Here is a 13,116-nt window from a genome sequence, read left to right on the forward strand (position 1 = left end):
GTTAGTGCAGAGTACAATATTGACAAAGAATCGTTTGGTAATACAGAACTTGGCTATTGATGAAAAAAGAGGCATTTGTTGAATCTGTTCAACTTGCACTCATAATGACAGGCCCAAGAAAGCCAAGTTCTAAAGGGAGCAACAATTTATGTTGCATGGGAAAAGGGTAGCGTATTGGTTGGCAAGTCAAATCTGATTGGTTGAGGCATTGGGAAAGCGGGCAACATAATCAAAGATCCCTCCCACCAGGCTATTCTCTCTTCCAACCTCTCCCATCGGGCAGGAGATACAAAAGTCTGAGAACATGTATTAACAGATTTAAAAACAGCTTTTCCCTGCTGTTACGACTCCTGAATGACCGCCCCCTATGGACTGAACTGATCTCTCCATGCATCTTCTCTACTGAGTAGTGCTACACTCTGTATGCTTCACCAGATGTCTATGACTATGTATTTACATTGTGCATCTACCGTATGTCCTATGTTTTTCATGAATGGATCTGTTTGGACTGTATGTCGAATAATACTTTTCACTGTACCTCAGTACACGTAATGATAAACCAAAATCCCATCCAAATCCAAATCCATTGCCATAGAGAATGTATCAGTGATCTATTGTCCCCTGTGCTTTTATTTAATTCAGAAAGGCACAACGGCTAGACAGCTCCTTTTTGCCTCCAGAGGACAGGTCGCCACACATTGCAAGCATGACTGATAATCTTAAATTTGCTGTTCGCATAATTCTTCGCACATCCAGGACCTCTCAGCAAATTTGTCCACTTGCAGTGCCGTATCTAATGGTGGGCATTATATCGTGGTTTTTGCAAGCACAGGCTGATTGAGTACAGTCAGTACCCTGCCTATTGCGAACAGTGGAAGGGATGTCCTGTTTAATATGATCTGGCTTTTATTGGAAGATCCAGCCTATGTGCCTGGCACTGAAATGTAATATACTACATTACTCATTTATTTGTGACACAGAATGATTTTTTGGTTTGACGGCAGCATCTGGTAAATGTAAAATACCACTCATGCTGCAACTGCATAGCAGCAGCAGGACAAGGATATCTTCACCTTTTTGAGATTATGCCTTCCAGGGTAATCTGGGGCACTTTTCAGGTCAGAAAGTGGTGACCTTAGGTCCATTCACAAGTATCCAAGCTGCACCGCAAGCAATTATCTGATTGGATTATTCATTTTCCTGCAGGATAGCTTTGCTGCACCCCATTTCAGCATCAAGGTTGCACAGTGAGCATATGGCGCAGGCCCAGTTACCAGATTGCCGATATGGCCAATCTTATAGCACGTGGAACTATAGAAATTCCAAAGCATATATTTACCAGTGAAGGTAAGCTTCCATTAGACAGTAAGAATTAATCCTTCGGCAGATTCCTCAACTAGCACATCGAGGAAAGGGAGCTCGTGAGACTGCTCCATTTCAAAGGTGAATTTGATCGCAGTACGGAGTGCATATGGTGTGTCAGGAGATTTTTACTTGCAGGTTGTCGATTCAAATCTAGCAAACGCATTGTCCACGCATTGGAAATATGGAAGGGATAAGAGGTCAGGATCAATCCTTCGAAAATACTTTTTCAATGCAAAAATGAAGAACATTTGTATTTTCTTTAAAATATCTGTACATTCTGAAATGGTTTTAAGAAATTATTAGTGTCATAATATCCACTCATGCATATAATGAAGTGCAGACAGGCAGTGATTGACACACAGGATGACCAGCAAGCACACAACACAGTGCAGCCAATCACCAGACAGGACACTACCACTATAAAACCAGAGTGCACTAGGTTTCCCGTTCTCTCGGGACCCAGCCACTGAGACAGTCAGAGTCCACGAGCTAGCACAGTGCAAACACCATGCGGTAGCTAGTAAGTCTGGTCAGGCTACTACAAGGTCTCCAGTCAGTTCAGTATAGTGTCGGCCACAGCTGAATATGTATATCAGTTCTATCGTTGAATAAAACAGTGTTGGATCTTCTCCAGTGTTAGACGTCTGTTTCGAGCTTCCCTGCATTGAGTGCAGTCCACATCGAACCTACCTGCCTAACACATCAATTAGAAAGGAATTTTAAGAGTTTGCATCAATTATAAATGAATCAGTGTCATTTTTTGAATCACAATGAATTCTGGTCCATGTGACCTGGGAACTCATGGCGTAGGAAGTAGTGCCAAGGGGCTGGAAGTTAAGACCAGAGCCACGTAGCTTGCAGACACAAAGAGAGCTAGAAGCATGGAAACTGGAGGAAGAAGGCAATCAGTGCACAGCTGCAGTCATAAAGGGAAAGCAGTCAGAGACATAAGGAGGAACATAGGGGGCGCGATTCTCTGAAATGGAGACAGGGTGTTCGCGCCATCATGAACGCCATCGAGGTTCACGACGGCGCGAAACGGCCCCTATCCCGACCGATTCAGGGCCCGAAAATGGGCTAGGAGCAGCGCCGTGTCATTTACGCGCGTCAGGCCTTGGCGCCGCGTAAAGGCAGCGCCGCATACATGACGCGGCCGGCGCCGCATAACTGCCGTCACCCGCGCATGCGCGGATTGGCTGGCGCCAACCCACGCATGCGTGGTTGCCGTCCTCCCCGAGTCCGCCCCGCAAGAAGATGTCCGACGGATCTTGCGGGGCTGCGGAAGAAAAGAGGTCCTCCTTCAGAGAGGCCGGCCCGACGATCGGTGGGCAGCAATCGCATGCCAGACCCCATTTGAGGCCCCCCCCGGTGCAGGATCCCCCCTCCCCACCCCCCGCAGGCCGCCCCCCCCCCCCCCCCAGCGTTCCCGCGCTGTTCCCGCCGGCAGCAACCAGGTGTGGATGGCGCCGGGGATAACCCGCCGTTTTGGGCAGGCCGCTCGGCCCATCCGGCACTGAGAATCGCTGGGGTACCAGTGAATCGCCATTTTGGCTGTCTCAGGCGATTCACTGGACCGCGCCGTGCAAAACGCGATTGTGCCGATCTGGCTGCTTCCGTGAATCGCGGGAGGGCGTCGGACCGGCATCGCGCAAAAATTTGGCGACCCAGGTGATTCTCTGAAACGGCACGGGAGCAGAGAATCACGCCCAGAGAATTCTTGTAAGTTGAAGAAGAAAATCACTCTCAGGAAGAGGTCAGTTTTTCTATTTGGCAGGAAAGGAGACATGAGCTCCTGGTAGTACAGTGTGAGTTGGCTGAAAAGGTCTAAAACCTGCAATATTGTAGCCAAACCATGAACATGGATGTTACTAGCTTGTGAGGTGCAAAGGAACTCTGGAAAGCTACACCATCAGGATTCAAGTGGAAGAGAGTTTCTGGAAGTGTGTCTTGTGAATGATAATTGCACCCTTGAAGCTCAAAGATGAAATAAGTTGTTGGATAGAACTGCTCACCTACCCTGTGTGAATCAAGTACAGCATATTGTGGAGTTTTGGAGCTATATAGTATCTCCTTCATACAGGTGGTGCTGTGAGTGTTTGCGATTACATAAGACATACTTTTTATTGACGAAAGAGACATTTACCTTTTCGGCTCAAGTATCATTTGCCTGTTAATTAATATGTAATTTGTGTTGGTTCTGATTCCTGTTGAAGTAAAAGCTACAGACAAGCGGAATCCTGTTGGTACTGTTTTCATTTTGCTCACCAGTCATCTACAGGGTTCATAACAAAAGCCCCTTCTTATGATGACTTGCAATATGTTTGGTGACGTGGTGACTACGGTGCATAGTATGGACAAGATGTGAGCTGAAGGTGGGTGGTTTGCAACAGTGCTATGAGGGTGAAGTAAAGCATATGATTTGCATTTTGAGTCTGGTGAAGATCGGTGACAGGTGATGGGAATATAGTGAATTGAGCAGTGATTGAGTCTAGATTTGCAGTTGGGAGGATATGGCTTTTGAGCATGAGCTCACTCACCTTGACAACTTGTGTCAGGTCGCTAAACGTCTTCATGCACTATATCTATGCTCTTGGAGAATGACCCCTGGGATTGACTCTGCTGCTGGTTCCTGCTGTCTCCTAAGCATATGTCTGGATGATCATCACTTTCTGTGGATGCAAGACATTGCTCCTTCTTTCTACCTATTTGAACAAGGTTCTTATTAAGTCCACACTTTCCCACATGTTCACTTATTGCTGAAAGTATCACAACACAGACTGTGTTGAAAAAAACTTCTATCGCGTGTGTTGCAGCTACAATGCCTCCACTTTAAAGGGTGCAGGCTGCCTTTATGAACTGGTAGACACCAGCAAGGTCAGCCCCCTGCCATTTTATTCGGCCAATAAAGGACAGGATGACTGCAATCAGCAGTAATTTCGAAGAGCAGGCAGCATGTATTTAACATTCTGCCTGGAATGCACTGACTCATTCCATAACCACAACTTATACACTCATTCCGGATTTCAGCAAATTTCTCTCTTGTGGAATATAAACACCAAGATATAATGATGAGCCTATATAAATCCTTAATATCTGCTTTGTTTGGCCTCCTCCAAGCAGCCTCACTCACTGATTTACTTCTAATGGCCCCAGCTGCCCCTGCTGCTGGTTGCAAAAGGCGGAAGCGGCCTCTGCTCCAGTTATTTTAACTGTTTCATCATCCAAATGTGACTGAAAGTAGCAGGACCCATTACAAGGTAACAGAGTATGCAGAAGGAAAGAACGGCCCAATATAATAGAAAGGAACAATTTGGAACCTTGACACTCTGTTGGCAATTGCAAGAGCATTATAGCATGGCGTTCCTAAGATCCAATTGTCTGAAGGTGAGTGTCCATTTTAAAGACAGTGGGCGGGATTCTCCGGCCAATCGCCAAATGCGATTTCGGCATCAGTGATTGGCCGGAGAATCCATTTTTATGCCAAAATCGGCGGGTTGTCGTTTTTCGGATGCTCTCCCACTCAAAAACGGGGTACTGAGGACGTCACCTGAGGCCCTCCCCTGATGCTCCGACCCCAATGGGCCGACTTCCCGACGGTGTGGGTCACGTGACCTCTCAATTTCCGGGGACCTCGTGCGGCTGCTTCGGACTGTGTCCAGCGTCGCCACAATCGGGGTGGAAGCCATTCCACTGGCAGGAGGGGCCTGGCGGGGGCTGGGGGAACTGGGGGGGGGGTGGTCCGGGAGTGGCGAGGAGGGTAACGGGGGGGGGAGGGGGGACTATCTGGCAGGCCGGGTCCGCGCGCGTGGCCGGCTCCATGTGGTATGGCGCGGCCGCCGCATGTCGGCGCTGTGCGCATGTGTGGCCATGGACCGCCCATTCTGTGACTGCAGGTAAAACCGGGGGCTTTACGTGGCGTGGCTGCTAGCCCCCCCCCCCCCCTCACTGGGTGGAGCATCGGTGTGGGGAGGGCGCTGCCTTTTTGGTCGTAAGACCAATCGCGTCCTCCGGGCACAGCCGCAAAAGCAGGAGAATCCAGCCCAGTGTTTCCGAGAAGCCAATCCCACCTGGCTTTACTGAGGGGTCGGTTGTTGAGCAGGGCTGCTAAAATACCACCAGGATCTTAATTGATTCACAGCACCTCAATTTGCTGAGCGTCATGAGGCCAGTCTCTGGTGGGTGTCTTGGCTGACAAAAAAATACATGAGACGTCAAACTGGTGCAATGGAGCGTGTTCTGGTGAGGTTAGTGCTGGAGCATATTATAGCGGATGGCTGTAATACACCTCACCTGGGTGTGCTGCATACTGTTGCTGAATCACTGAATAGGGATTGATTTTATTTCACAATGCTGCCGCCATCTGACACTTTAAGCAGAAAGAAAATCACAACAACGAAAAAATCCATCTGTGTCATAACTCCAGTTGTGAACTTGAACATGATTGTGAATATTATTTTGCAGATCAAATAGTCACTACGGAATGGTATTGGGCAACTCTGATACTCTGTCCTGGACAACTCGTTGACATGGTTAACAAAAGGGGCAATGGACTAACCCGTTATTTTATTCCCCAGTATATTTCAAAAATGACAAGACACTTATTCAGTGAAGACATGGAATAATGTCTGCAGCCTTAGCAGGATTAGACATTGCCGATTTGAATTGTGAATTGCTATCTGGCTTGACAGGTGCATTACTCCAGAGAGCTGAAGGTTAAAAGATCATGTGCACATTTTTCAGTTTCTTGTCGAACATACATTAGCTCACAGATGTAGAACAACCTATCAGTGACCCTTTCGTGCACTTAAATCACCAAGGAAAAATCACTGTTCTGCAAGTTCTCGTGGTACTATGGAGTCAGTCTAGCTGGCATACACAGATAGGTCATCAAATGGAGTGAGGGGTTGCACCAGGATTTAACATGACAAGAAGACTGAAAGTGCGTCAACAGCCAGCATGATATGCCTTTTTGACATTCTGCATAAATTTGTTATTGAGCAAATATCATTGCATTTTGAAAGTAACTCCCACTTATAGCATGCTTTCTCTGTCCAACTTGGCACAATAGCTTATTGATGTGGCCAATGATTTGAATCTAATTGGTTATCATTGGATTTTGATCATGAATGAACCAATGTGAACTTTTTGGATATTGACAAACACTAGCAAGGATACTTGAAATGTTTAGTAGTCCCTAAATTATATAAATTGGAAATATATGTGTTTCACTGTGTGTTATCATTTGTATTACAGCTCAGCCTAAACTCCTTTCTTCAATTTGGAAAAATATCAATCGTCCAGCTTAATCTCGGAAGACAAAAACATTCAGATAAAATCTAGTCAGTGTTATTTATTTTCCATGTTCACTCCACGTCAGTAATTGTTAATGATTTATCAGATATCAATGGTAGAATGCTATTCTTTCAATGCTGGAGCCTGGGATTGACACATTCAAGACTAATGTGTTGACGATCCCATTTTAAAAAATCCTATAATCTGAACTCAGTTCCCAGTGTGTTTACGTTCACAATATAAAGCACTTGCATGGTGCAACACACACTAGCATTAAATTGGTCATCTGAGACATAGGAGATAGAATAGGCAACAAGAGCTCTTCTGAAATGGCAGTCAGGACACATTATTGCAATGGACGGTAAAGAACCTTATTGTCCAGTTAGCTACGCTAACCCTTATCTGAAAGTATTGGATGCTGATATTAGGAGCGCAGAAAAAAGGCTTCATCTTAAAAAGCTGAGGACATGGCGTTAGTACTGTCAAGTTTATCCTTACCTAAAATTTCTCCACAAGGAAGAATTTTTATGAAACACAGTGGGATTCAAATTAAGCATTTGCACAAGTTCTTTACAAGCTTCGCAAAGCCTGGAATGTTTTTAAAATGGTAGAAGTAGAATGTGGGTTTGTTGAATAAAAATATATTTTGATGTTTGTAAACTGCACTTTATCCAGGGCAATTGATGAAAACTACTTCAAACAGAAAATTGGGGTTGTCTGAACTGGGGTTGGGGGTGTTGGTAGAAGGGTTGGATGGGGGTGGAAGGGAATCCGATGTGGAAAGGACACATATGTTGGAGGCATGCTCTGGCCAACCCCTCCCCTACTGGTGGCCTGAGTAGAGTGACCTTCTGGGCTTCCCCACCGCTGCTAAACCGTCTGACAGAACATTGAGGATGGGAACGAGGCTGTCCTTACGCAGCCATGAATTGCCCATATGGTGGCCTCAAATGGGGCAAAAGCAGATGAGCTGGCGTAGCCCTCGCCTGGTGCAATATAAAATTGTGGAGAGGTCAGGATGAACGGGAGGGTGGTGAGAATGTTATCCGATGAATTCAACGGGACTCCATCCTGCCTGCAAACTAACCAGCAAGGGGACTGTCAATTCTGCCCAGTGCCAATCAAGCACCAAGTTTGAGGTGTTATGTCCTGAGTTCAACTAAAGCAACAATTAAACATATTACGCATTTGATTTGCTTTTTCATGACTTTAGCACTGTTTTTGGCCATATTTTAGATTTTGCTTTATATTTTTAAAGATATGCAATCATTATTTAAGAACATGTTTTTATATTCCCAATTGTCCAAAATATTTTGCTGCATTTAACTGTGCCGATAGTTCTTGTTTGTATGAACTGCCCAGCTCCCTCGCTTTCAAAATGCCTTTACATTTGCCTTTTATCCGTGGTATGCCTTGATCATGTGGTGGTAACCGTATCTTGATTTTCTTTAGTTGCTCACAGTGCGCTGTGGGATTGTCATTCTTTTTTTCTTAAACTTAGAGTGCCCAATACAGTTTCTTCCATTAAGGGGCAATTTTAGCGTGGCCAATTCACCTAATCTACATATCTTTGGGTTGTGGGCGAAACCCATGCAAACACGGGAGAATGTGAAAGCTCCACATGGACAGTGACCCAGAGCTGGGATCGAACCTGGGACCTCGGTGCCGTGAGACAGCAGTGCTAACCACTGCACCACCGTGCTGCCCGTGGGATTGTCATTGTTGTTTTAGATGGAGGCCATTTGGCCCATCATGTCTGCACCAACCCACTTAAGCCCTCACTTCCACCCTATCCCCGTACCCAATAACCCCTTTTAACCTTTTTGGTGACTAAGGGCAATTTATTATGGCCAATCCACCTAACCTGCACGTCTTTGGACTGTGGGAGGAAACCGGAGCACCCGGAGGAAACCCACGCAGAGATGGGGAGAACGTGCAGACTCCGCACAGACAGTGACCCAGCGGGGAATCAAACCTGGGACCCTAGCGCAGTGAAGCCACAGTGCTATCCACTTGTGCTACCGTGCTGCCCCGTGCTTTTATCATGCACATTCTTGGATGTTGTTCCTGGTTACGTTTGGGATCTTGTCTTCAGTTACATCTCCCACCTTTAGGCCTTTGTGTATACTGAATTCAAAGGATCTTGGTTCTGAGAGAGTGGCACGTTGGCACAGTGGTTAGTGTGGTGATATGCATCACTGTAAAGACACAAGGGGTTAATGTAAATACATGTAGACTAGCTAGACACTAGAGGGAGCACCAGAGACATGACACACAGACACTCAACCAATAGAACAGTTAGATAGGACACGACCAATGGGCATTCACGATACACACAGAGGTGACACGACCATAGGAGGGCATTACACCAACCCATATATAAAGGACACAACACACATGATCATCCTCTTTCCAGTGGAGACAGTCAGTGAGTAGAGACACAGGGTTGATTCAATATTACACCCGCCACATGGATTGTAGCAGAATGGTTAGTCAGTCTGAGTAGCTATAGCAGGATTAACAGTAGTGGCGAACCCGAGTAGGAGAAATGTAAATAGTTTAATAAACGTGTTGAAGTTATCTCCACGTCTGAACCTTCCTTTCTCAAGTACACTACAAGGAAGCCGCTTATGCTATGCCTAGAGCATAACAAGACATGGTACCAGGGGTGGGGTCCAAGAGGACTACGACTCGGACGAAGATTTTTTCATTAGAAAAGGCAAGCCCATACTGAATCCGATGCAGACGCGGATTCGTTCTTCGGATTTGAATATCTTCAGCCCAGCATATACGACATCCCGACTCGTGAGTGCAGGATTATGCTGCGGCCTGACACCAAGAGACAGAGTGCGGTACAAGCCCACAGAGAGCGGCCTGCTGCCACACAGAGAGTGGTCCACGCACCGCTAAGGGTTCCCGACTCCACGATAGAAGACACGCAAGACTCCACGCCGCAGTCCTTGCATGAACAAAAAGTGACTCCAGTGTCACAAGCCTCCATAGCGAGCTCGTGGACAGACTCCACGATGAAATGAAATGAATGAAAATCGCTTATTGTCACAAGTAGGCTTCAAATGAAGTTACTGTGAAAAGCCCCTAGTCGCCACATTCCGGCGCCTGTTCGGGGAGGCTGGTACGGGAATTGAACCGTGCTGCTGGCCTGCCTTGGTCTGCTTTCAAAGCCAGCGATTGAGCCCAGTGTGCTAAACCAGCCCCAGATTGAAGAAACGCAAGACTCCAGAGTGCAGTTCTTGCACGAACAAGAAGTGACTCCAGTGTCACAAGCCTCCACAGCGAGCTCGTGTACAGACTCCACAATAGAAGCAACACAAGACTCCAAAGCGCAGTCCTTGCAGGAACAAGACCATGAGGGTCTAGCAACCTCCTCTGACCAACTAGCAGCAGACGATGCAAGTCTGCCATGCTCAAGTAAACAGCAAGAAGACTATGACAGTCTACCACGCTCCAGTGCACAGCAGGACGACCATGACGGTCTATCATGCTCCAGCGAAGAACAAAGCGACTATGACAGTCCAAGCCCAAATGAACAACACAGCGATTATGACAGTCCACCCACATTGTCTGAGCCACAAGGAGAAGACTCAGAAAGTATACCCAGCCCAAGTGAACAACAAGAAGCTACTGAGGCTCTATCCACTGTATGTGAGATGAGTGACGACAGCATCCCACTTCCCATGCAAGATGTGCAGTGTGACAGACCTCAGCTAGTGTGTACAGACACACTCGACGAACACTGTGAGATCACTGGTGAGTCCGGTGACACCACATTACTTCCAACCTCATTCGCTCGAACCTCTCCACAAGTCAATGCATTCCTGCATGTTCCGACTCCAGACGTGGAGCTTCAAGAAATCTCAGCCATCTCCAGTAAACCTGTTAAGACTGCGGACGTTGAGCACTAACAAACCAACACTGACTCAGGTGAAACAGACCAGTCTCCAGGTGGAGAGCAACCAAACGCCAACTCTGACTCAGGTAAGCCGGACTTTACTCCAGACAGGGAGTGCCGCAAACTCAGTGACGGCACACAAAGGGTGACGACGGCGACAGGAGATGGATCACTTGACAATTACACTGGGTCAGTAATAACAAGTAGTGGCTACAGTCCAAGAGGAATCCACCAATATTCACCACAGCTATATCCTTCCAAGCCGTACCCACACATTTTTTTCACACCAGCAGTGCAGACAATGACAGCTTATGCTGGACAAACCCAGTATTCAGGAATGCAGCAGCCAGCAGTCTATGCAGCATATTCTCAAACAGGCCAGCACTACGGATTACCCACTTATGGAATCAAGACCGAAGGAGGACTACCACAAGCACAATTTGCACTGCAGGCTGGATGCCTTAGTTACAGCCCAGGATTTGCTGCACCCCAGTCTGGCCAAATGGCATATTCCTATCAGATGCAAGGTTCTAGTTTCACACCATCACCCGGTATTTATGCGAGCTGCATTGTTTCCAATTCGAGAAGCTTCAACAGTTCTCATCAGGATTACCCTTCCTACACAGCATTTGGCCAAAACCAGTATGCACAGTATTATCCACCTTCCACATATGGCACTGTCATGTGAGAGTACCTTTAAGGCATGGATGTTTAAGCAATGTACCTTTAAGAAATCAGTGATGTCAGAGAGTGGGTGGAGCTGGGCTTTAGATCAGCCATTTTGCAGTTTTATGTTTCAGTTTGAAAAGAGCTTGGGAGTGTCTGTGTTTGCATGGATCTCTGCCATGAAAGACTATCTCTGGATCATTTGGGTGATTTAAACTCATAATAGTAAAGCCTTTAACCTGATGTGATTCTGTTTAAAGGTGTTAAGCCTCTTGGAATTTTGAAGGAACATTTTGAGGAATTATTTACTGTTGCAATATTTTTGGAGTTATCTTTGAAGTAAGGGGTGTTAAGAGATCCAATGTTTATTTAAGATGTTAAGTTGAGTTCATGGAATAAAGATTGTTATGTGTTTAAAAACCCACGTGTCCATAATTGTAATCCCACACCTAGGGAACAAGCCGTGTGTTCAGAAAAGCAACAAATACATTAAACGGGGAGGTTGCTTGAACTTCATTATACATTTTAGGGTTCGGAAAACGCCTCGCCCATAACAATTGGGGGCTCGTCCGGGATAAAAGTCTATCTATTGGATTGGCTTTTGTGAACTTAAAGACAGTGAAGGATTGTTGCTTTTCTGGTGTGGTATTTTAGTTTAAGTGGGGAGAGTGTTGTGGACAATGGCTCTTTCAGAGGCTCAGAAGTTTTTGGGGGTGGAGACTGTCACACGCAGTACTTTATGGACAGAGATGAAAAGCAGACTGTTAGGTCTGGCAAAAACATTGCAGTTAACATTACCTGACAAAATGCGAAAAGATGCGGTAATTATGGCGGTGGTTAAGCATTTAAAGTTGCCTGAGATAGAGTTTGACTCATGGGAAATGGTTAAATTCAGTTGCAAATTAAACAAATGAAACATGAGAAAGAATTAAAGCGGCTTGAATACAAAAGAGAGAGAGCGGAAAAAGAAAGAGAAAGAGATAGAGAGGAAAAAGAAAAGGAGAGAGAAGAAAGAAAAAAGAAAGAGATAGAGAGGAAAGGGAAAGAGAGAGAGAGTTTGAACTTCGGAAAATGGCTCTGAAACATGAAAATCAGTGAAAATTGGCAGACGCAAAGGGACATGTACAGTTGGAGGAGATGGATGAGGATAATGAGAGTTAGCGTCATAGTCGAAGACGTGGTGGGGATCTATTTAAATATGTCCAAGCATTGCCAAGGTTTAACGAGAAGGAGGTAGAAGCCTTTTTCATTTCATTTGAGAAGGTAGCTAAACAAATGCAATGGCCACAGGACATGTGGATATTACTGATTCAAACAAAGCTGGTAGGTAGGGCTAGTGAAGTGTTTGCATCACTACCGGAGGAGGTATCTGGAACATATGAGGAGGTGAAGAAATCCATCTTAAGTGCATTTGAGCTAGTGCCTGAAGCTGACAGACAAAGATTTAGAAATTTAAGGAAATAATTTGGTCAAACATACATGGGGTTTGAAAGGCTCAAACAGAGTAATTTTGATAGGTGGATAAGGGCTTTGAACATAGACCAAATGTATGAAGCCCTCAGAGAAATTATACTTTTGGAGGAGTTTAAAAATTCAATTCCTGATATAGTGAGAACTCATATGGAAGAACAGAGGGTTAAAACTACAAGATTAGCAGCGGAAATGGCAGATGATTATGAATTAGTTCATAAATCAAAGATTGGTTTCCGAAATCAGTTTCAGCCGGTGAGGGATAGAAACTGGGGACATGAGAAATACTCATGTGGTAAAGGTAAAGGTGATCTGAAGGGAGACAATAAAGAGAGTGTACCTCAGATTAAAAAAGAAATCCAGGAGGGTGGAAAAGAAATGAAAAGTTTCAGATGTTTTCACTGTAATAAACT

General features: G+C 45.6%; 1 pseudogene; it reads left to right on the top strand.

The window, feature by feature from the left end:
• The first annotated feature begins 1,286 nt into the window (after positions 1 to 1,286).
• On the top strand, positions 1,287 to 11,255 carry LOC140386089 (protein phosphatase EYA4 pseudogene; annotated as a pseudogene).
• The last annotated feature ends 1,861 nt before the right edge of the window (positions 11,256 to 13,116 follow it).

Source organism: Scyliorhinus torazame, chromosome 11, assembly GCF_047496885.1.
Source record: "Scyliorhinus torazame isolate Kashiwa2021f chromosome 11, sScyTor2.1, whole genome shotgun sequence".
NCBI lineage: Eukaryota > Metazoa > Chordata > Chondrichthyes > Carcharhiniformes > Scyliorhinidae > Scyliorhinus > Scyliorhinus torazame.